The sequence below is a fragment of the Pleuronectes platessa genome, chromosome 6 (genome assembly GCF_947347685.1).
Source record: "Pleuronectes platessa chromosome 6, fPlePla1.1, whole genome shotgun sequence".
Taxonomy (NCBI): domain Eukaryota; kingdom Metazoa; phylum Chordata; class Actinopteri; order Pleuronectiformes; family Pleuronectidae; genus Pleuronectes; species Pleuronectes platessa.
In genome coordinates, this window is record NC_070631.1 from 24,048,536 (window position 1) to 24,057,163 (window position 8,628).

Sequence of the window (8,628 nt, forward strand, 5' to 3'; positions counted from 1 at the left end):
TTAGCAGTGTGTTATTAAAGTAAAATGTGTTCCTCTATTTATCTGTGAGTGGGTACATGCAGATGCACTTCATATTTGTATTTAATTGTTTATTTGACAGGGACAATCCATACTAATGACAACAACAAAAAAACTAAAATAAAGAATGTGAGACTGGTACAGTATTTTTAATACATACATTTTCATAAAATACCTTTTAATTATTTGCTTGTTTGTTTTTATTGCTTCGTCTTCGATCAACTTGTTCGAATTGTAATTACACTGCATGCATTTTCTAGTCTTCAGGTCTATTCTTTATATTCTTAAATAATAAATACAGAAGCCAGTATACAAATACACAAATAGACAAAAGGACAAAACACATGACAACCAATTGAGCCCAATTAAAAGTGAGGAAATCTCTTGTTTAAAATGAGTTATAGTTGTTAGTCATTCCATTCAGGTTTCCTTTATAAACAAAAAACATTGACACAGTAAGCGTATACTATGTTCAGTAAACAAAATAATTTTGACATTGCCAGCTGTCTTTCTTCAAATATAAGTCGTACTTTTTTTAACTGCTTTGAATGTTTTTTATCCATTAACTCATCTGTGGAATAATAAAGCAGAGCGCTGTGAATGTTTAATCTCTCACTATGGGTGTGACTCATGCAGGGGACTTTCAACCACAAATTTCACATTTATCCGTTACACGATCAGAGATAAAGTATAACCGGCTCAACCATCAGCTTGAGAGACGAGCTAGCTCGGCAGAACTTCGCCACAAACCTCCTGGGTTGTGTCTCTGAAGTCAAATTTTCTATCTAAACAGGAAATAGCGATCTTTTACTATCTCTACATTTGTGTTCTCTGGAAACATGAATGTCTCAGCTGCTATCTGTGTTTATGAGACTTGAGTAAAAAATAGCTTTAAATAATTGCCTTAAAATGTATCATCATCCAAAGAAAAACTGTGAATTGTATTAATATCTCTTTTCAAGGTGAATAAAAAGTTAAAGGGCAGCATCCGTCCATGTCATGGGTCTAACAGTGTGACTAGAATACATAACTGTCAGTGGTCTCTCACACACACACACGCAGACACACACACACACACACACACACAATGTGATGCCCCACATGACAATGTGACATTTACTGCCACATACTGTAGCAGCAGGATGAACCGTCTCCATGGAAATTCACTGCACAATCCAAGGTCCATTGTCTCCCTGGCAGCTGATCTTCTTCCACACAGTTGATAGTGAAGCAGTTGTTCATCTGTGTTATAATGACCTCCTACCAGAGGCTAATTAAACTGCTGTGTTATTTGAACTGGTTGCCAACTGAGATAATTTGCCAGCTGCATAGATGTGCAGAGTGAACCTCAACCTAAAAGCTTTGTTTAGTCTTTTAAATGAGACTATCACGTTAGATGTCTTTCAGTGTTTCAAGTTCTCTGTGTGTCTGTAAGGGTTCCAGCTTCCTCCCACAGGCCGAAGACATGCAGATTGGGGTCAAGTTTATTACTGACAAATGTGTGACTGTGAGTCTGAATGATTGTGTGTCTCTGTACTTTGATACTTTGATACGCTGGCGACCTGTCAAGGGTGTAGGTTACAACCTGTCGCCCAATGTCAGCTATAGGCTACGCAGCATAGATGATAATGTAAGCATGGAGGGATGGAAGTGAAACACGATCATATCACTGCCCTCAGTTGATTCGTGAATGTCTTAGATTTTAATTTCCCCCCAAAAAAGACAAACAGAAAGAAAAAAAAGTGCCCTGCTGTTTAAAGAAATATGCAGTGGTGGTAAGTAACGAAGTACAAATACTTATATCTTTACCTCAGTATTTATTTTCTTGACGACTTTTTACTTAACTTGATACATTTTAAGACAAATCTCGGTAGATGCGCAGGCCCGGCGGCGTGTTTGCTTTGACGTCGGGGGGGCAGCGCGGTTGCTCGGGCTGCTCTGGTAACGATCCCTCCGCAGGTTCACGTTCAAAAACTTTGTTAAGAGTTTTTTTTCCTCTAGATAGTCACGTTTGATCGTCTTCTCAGTGCTCCGCCATGGAACAATGGCCGTGAACAACTCTGGTAGGACCAATCCGAGGACCTCACTAAACCATCCAATGGGGAGTAGCGACGTGTGTACAAAGGGCAGGGACTTAATCAACGCGAGCACATTCGACAACCATGTATTCCCTTTAGAATTAGCCAGGTGCTCATGCAGGAGCTCGGTTCAGTTCAGTCTTTATTATTCGGGCTGAATTTGGCAGCAAAACTAGACTGTCCAGTGATATTTTCTTCTCTGTACCAGCACTGTGCAGGTTGCTAACAAAAGAGAAACTATCTTATTTTCTGTACCGAGAACTTGTTTCCTTTTGCTGAGTTATCATAATGGGCATTGTGTATCACTCCTGCTACTGATTAGAAAGTGAAAGGTCCATGTTTAGTGATATTTACAGTTAACAATTGTTTAGTGGCTATACCCCTCAGCATCTGGGTTTCAAAATTTGTAAAATTATACATTATATGTATATTTTGTTATAATCTTTCAGTCAGTAGAAAGAAATCCTGAAGAAAAAAATGTTGGGTTGTTTTGTGTCTGTATAGGCCTATAAAGCACCTTGCATTTTGAGTTTGGTACTTGTACTTTACTTTTGATACTTAAGTAAATTTCAAGACCAGATACTTTTGATACTTAAGTACATTTAATATGAGCTACTTTAAGACTTTTACACAACTAATTTTCTTACGGGAAACTTTTACTTTTACCGGAGTCACTTTCCGGTAAGATGTCTGTACTTTTACTCAAGTATGGCTTTCAAGTACTTTATACACCACTGGATATATGTTATCAATTCAAGAGAACTCAATGTGCTTCACATTAACAAGTATGTGCATCGCTTACAGAGAGCCTACATCTCACAGTCATAAAGCCACCGACCCACAGGGTCCACTCACACTTCTGGGAAAACCGCAGAGTTTTGGGGGGTTTTGATCTCACATCGTCACACACGTTGTTCCAGAGAACAGGGCCCGTCTGGATCCTATCACAACCTGTGGAGTCTGGTGACTCAACTTTAGCACAGAAGTTGGTCAGACAATTTGAAGCACTGTTTGACAAACTGAGCTCAAGTCTGTTTCTCAATATATTTCTGATCATAGCTGGAAACCATGTTCTGTTTTCTTCTTATGGGTTCCTGTATAATACTGATCTTACAAACCAATTGATCTACATTTGTACTAATGCCTACAGCATGACAGCCAGACGTGCACCTCAGATTTCGTTGTGTTTCGATTGAGTCTGTCCGTTCAGAGTGATGCGTGGGTGGAGAAGTACTTTGTGGCTGATTTGTTCCAGGAGGTGAACACAGCCACTGATGAGCGCGCCCTGCTGCAGAACTCTGGCTTTCAAGCGCAGCCTTTTTGTGGAGAGCAGTCTTGACTGTGCAAAGGATTGAAAAAAAAAACAGCTCTAAATGTCATGGAGACTAAGAGCCTCTCTCCAGCACTGAGGAGAAACATTTCAAAATCTATCCTCAAACCACTGCAGCGTCCTTCTCCCCAGCTCCAGTTATTCTGCTCCTGTAAAAGCAGATTCAATTCTAGACAGAGGTTTGGTGAAGGAAGAAAAACTTGTCCTCGAGAAACATTTGAAAGTTAAAAACAAGACTTTTCAGTTTAGTCTGAACCAAGCGATCAGGTGTGGAAGGTGCTTCAGGCCACGATCCGAAAAGGAGTCCGTCCAAAAGAGGTGGTCTCGGTTCAGATCAAATGAACCATGGTCCAGATCATTCGCAAATCTTTTTGAATAGTTCCAATTGCAGGAAGTTGAGACAACATTAAATAATAGAAGAAGAAAAAGAAGAGGAAGCCACCAGGCTGACCAGAGGAGTGATGGAGGATCCAACGTTCACTCTCAGCCTTCCCATCAGCCATTTATGAGATTTGCTGCAGACACCAAATCTGGAGATGAGAGTTACTTGCCCATCAAAAAGTGCCTCAGAAGAAGAAAGACAGAGCTTTAGTTTGATGCTTCATCTGAATATGGGGGGAAAAAACTGCTTGACGGAGGGAAGTTCAAACTCTGTTTATGTTCTCGCCTCAACACACCTTGTCCATAGAATCATCCAGGCATACTATTTTCAGGTTTGGAAAGCTGCAGAAATTGTATGACATGCAGTTTCTTAATCTGAGGCCAGAAATTTGTGGAGGGGTAGAGGGTTTCCAGCCATTCAGCTGTCTGACAAGCATCAGACAAAATATGCTGGCATCTTAACAAAGCTGGAGAGGCCTCTGCAGAGGAAGCATGTGGACCTGCTGAAACAGAGCCAGAAAAGAAAAGAAAAATAAGAGGTTGCATGTAGCTGTTTAGGTAGAAGAGGATTTTTATTTATTTACATAATTTGTAGTAGTTTTTACTCCAATGCATTTATTTAAAAATTATAATTGTTAGTTTGCAGCAGCAGCAGCAATCTGATTGATTAATGGCCCTACCCTGTCCTGTCACTTACTAACAATACTAGCAATAAATATCTCCTGAGCTTTTTTAGAGTACATAATGTGCTTGAACAATGATTTTCTAAATATATTTAATGATGTGTGGTTTCGCTTGAAGCTAAAGAGCAGCAAGGAGGGATCAGGTGAATGTGCATCTTACTGAATCACGAAGTGTTCATGAATGTTGGACATAATTGGCTCCTCTGTGAAAATGGTGGCCTTGATATAGAAAGTCTGTGATGTCCCACTGCTTTCAGGTTTTGCAAACATATCGGAAGACTTACCGTAGTATAGACAGTACAGGAAAATGTTATTCAATAACCAATAATAGCAAAATGTAATTAAATTAATTATAATAATAACAGAGCAATACCAATATAACAGAAGCTACTGAACTGTTCTCTACGTAACTACTGAAATTTTGCTTGGTAAAATATTTTTTATTATTAGTGGCACTAACTTCACAAGCCCTCAAAGACTTGAGGATGTTGATTTGAGCAGGGCCCTTTGGACAAAGAATAGTATTTACCACTAGGTGGCAGAAAGAGACAGGTGATTGGGATTGATTCAATTCAACAGCACAAAAACTGTGAAAAATACAAATGTCATAATTTTAATGAAAATTTATATTTTCTGAAAATTAATGGAGAATTAAACCGAAAGTGTTTTAAAAAAGAATGAACAAAAACTATGCTTTGTTAAGACCTTGTTTCTACTTCATGAGGAAGCAGAGTGACTCGTGCACTGTTTAATGGTTATAATTGGGACTCAAAATGGCTTTAACTTCCTGCAATAAACTAATTTCCTAATACATTTTTGCAGGGCGCTATATTGTTAAGTGTCAAGCACAAAGCGAGGAAGCAGGGAAAGATCAACTTCCATCCATGATAGAGAGATAACAGAGTTGACTTGGCAGAGGAGTGGAGGACAGGCTGTGCTCACGATTCTATAAATGAATAGCCGCGCTCTGCCGGGGCTCATGTAATAATCATCTCCATGTTTCCAGCAGTAAAAACACACCAGTCACATCTCAGGGGGAACAATTGGGGAGTTCATGCCTTGAAAGGTTTTATCTGCTGCGCCTGCAGGTTGAAGCAAGTGGACCCCAACATAAATATGTGCATACTGTATATACAAATACATACAAATTACACGAGTGCAGAGCTGTATTGTTATAAAATGAGTAAATAGATGATGATGATGATGATGATGATGATGATGATGATGATCATCTAAAATACCACCAGTAGGTTTGTGAGTATTGTTTGAAGACATTCTCAAACCACTGAAGCATTAAAGCCACACATTTTATTTCCACTTTAATCTCTGAGGTAACAATTACAAGCGTTTGTGATGAAAGAACCTGCCAACGAATTTGGTACAATGTGTTTGTTATCTTATATAATGCATTAAGCTCATTTGTTTAATTCATGTTAATGATATTAGGTTGGTTTCCGGCTGAATTTCCATCTGTTTGATCTGTGTGGGGTGTTTCCTGTTGGTCTGACCAGATCAAACCAAACATAATAATCGATGTAAGAAATATATTCACCATGCCAGGGGTTCCAGGAGAGATAAATAATATGGGTAAAATAATTGTTTTATGCTCTGCCAGAGTGTTCGTTAGACCCAGACTCATGATTTCCTGTTGTTCCTCTCGCTTTTTCTTTGCCTGTGTGAAAATAATAAGGTCGTGGTCGACAGCCAGTGAACAAAGTCAGTGTGCATGTGTCCCAAGAGGAAGAACCCTCATTATTCTTCAAACCCAGACCACAGATATCAGAGGGATGTTTAATGTGACACATCCTACTTGAGTTCCCCTAGTTTTATGCATTAATGATCTTCGGCCGGAGATTTAAATAACTATCTTCAACAACTTGTTTATTGTCATTGCCCTTACATGACATAATTGGAATAATGCTAATTATGAATCTGTGTTAAACCAGACACCAGGGACTGCCTGGGTGAAAGAGATGATAGGATGATTATTAATCTTTTATTAAAAATTATCATTAATAATTAAGTACCTCTCATTCCTCGGCCTAATGCTGTTTCTGACTTAAGCTAACACGAGGCCACAAAGAGACTTGTGTTTGTCTGTTTAATTGCCTTGACCTTGGTGCTTTAATAGTTTAACAGTGTATGTGTTTCAGTTCATCCTCCCTGCTGTCGCTGTCACCTGAACCTTTCTACTTAGTATCGATGGCTGAAGGGAAATACATGTTACTACTGTCAGTGGACTTTATACTGTTGCAGTGCCTTCTGTCCAAATTCCTGGATTTTGCATATCACTAACTGGCTTATTTCCAGGGCCAGAGAGTATATGAGTGGCATAACTGAATAAGCTTGGGGGGCGACAGGTTAATCAAAAAGAAAAACTTGAGCACAGTCACCATGAAGAGAATTTTCTCAACGTTTGGAAGCTGGTCCTGGATCCTAATGTCCGCAGCTCTGTCCTTGGGTTTGCTGGATTTGGTAGTCTTAATGTACATTAGTTAGTCCTCGTAAAAACATTACTATTGTTTGGTTTCAAATGAAAATGTATTGTTTGAAAAACCATAGCAACTTGCTATGTTAGTATGGGAAATAAATTAAATAAATAGTATTGATTAATATTGTGCTTATGTTCTGGACAAGTTAATTAATAAGTCTTCAAAATATAAGAAAAATTTGACAAAATACAAAAGTAAATATACTATGTTTTCCCTGGGCTCAAACTGTTTAGAACATTATGGAGAAAGGGTTTGTGAGTCGTATCTTTGTAAATGCCACAAAGTGCCATATGAGAGTAGAAAGATCGATGGTAGAAGCAAATTAAAAGGGATTTTTGGGGAGCAAAAGCTGGGGAGCAGGAAGTCTAAACACAAGCAGGCTATTTTTGAGTGCGGGTGCAGGGTTTGAAGTACGAGCATTACAAAATCAATAACTCCTGATCTCACAGACTCTTGAATAAAAGAGAGCCATAGGTCCTGGGCTTATTGAATGGTCAATTTCCCTTCTTTTGTCAAACTCATACCAACCTCGGATTTTGCGTTCAGTCACTCATACTTAAACGTACAACAAGGAGTTTTTAACTGGTTATGAAACCATCAAATTTCAATATTGCTGCCTCTTTATGAGCTGCCAAAATAAATGAGACAATCATGAAGAAAATTGGCTTTTGCTACAAACTATTCTCAATGTCTGTGTTCAGCTGGGACCACGGACGAGGTCAGAGGTCAAACGATGTGTGTTGGTGTGTGAACACTAATAAAACAAAATTGGTGTTTTAAATCAATGAAAATGAAAAGTTAATTGTAGGAGCTTTAATATACGGAAATTCCATCGGAAAATCTAAGGTAACGTCAACACTTAAACACATTCACTTTAACCAAATATAATCACCGTCAACACTAACTATTTACATCCACCGGGCATGTGCAAGTCAGAGGTAGATTGTCTGCTCTAGCTGTTGCTTAGTTGCAGAAAATACTAAAAAGGAACAGGATTTTAATTTGTTATCACTACCACTGGTATCGTTTCCTAAAGTCTCTTTCCTGTTGGAGCATATCTCTGGAGTATTCAGACTAAAAGTTTTTCTCTGAAGTCTGTGCTTTCAAGCTTAAAAATCTAGCTGCAGTCAAAAATGTGGATGTAGCTTAAAGATGCTGTAAAGCAACAGAGAGAACAGTATCTCAATCACAGCATGTAGCAATAATGACTGTTTCCTATTCAGTATGACGGCTATGAAGTGTCACAGACAGGTTCGTTGGAGAGCATCAAGAAGAAAGGAGATTCATCTGGACAAGCAGCTGACCATGGAGTCATAAATCCAGTTATTACCACAGTGAGAAAAGAAGTGCTCATTGTGAGATTTTCTCTCTTTATAGAAGGGCTCCATCCATGTGCTGCGATTGAAGTGGGTTTTGATGTCAGCTTCATCTATAATGGATCAGGTGACATTGTTCTTATGACAGCTCCTGATACACTTCTTCCGAGACGGGCACATGGAAATATTCAAATGGAAACAGATCCTGGTATGAGCTCTTTCCTGTTGTTATCTCTGCTCTTTTTTCTTCCTCCGCGAATTCCCCAGGAGCAGGTGCCGCAGTCAGAAAGAGGGGGAGAGAAAAAAAAAAGGTACACGGGACATATGGAA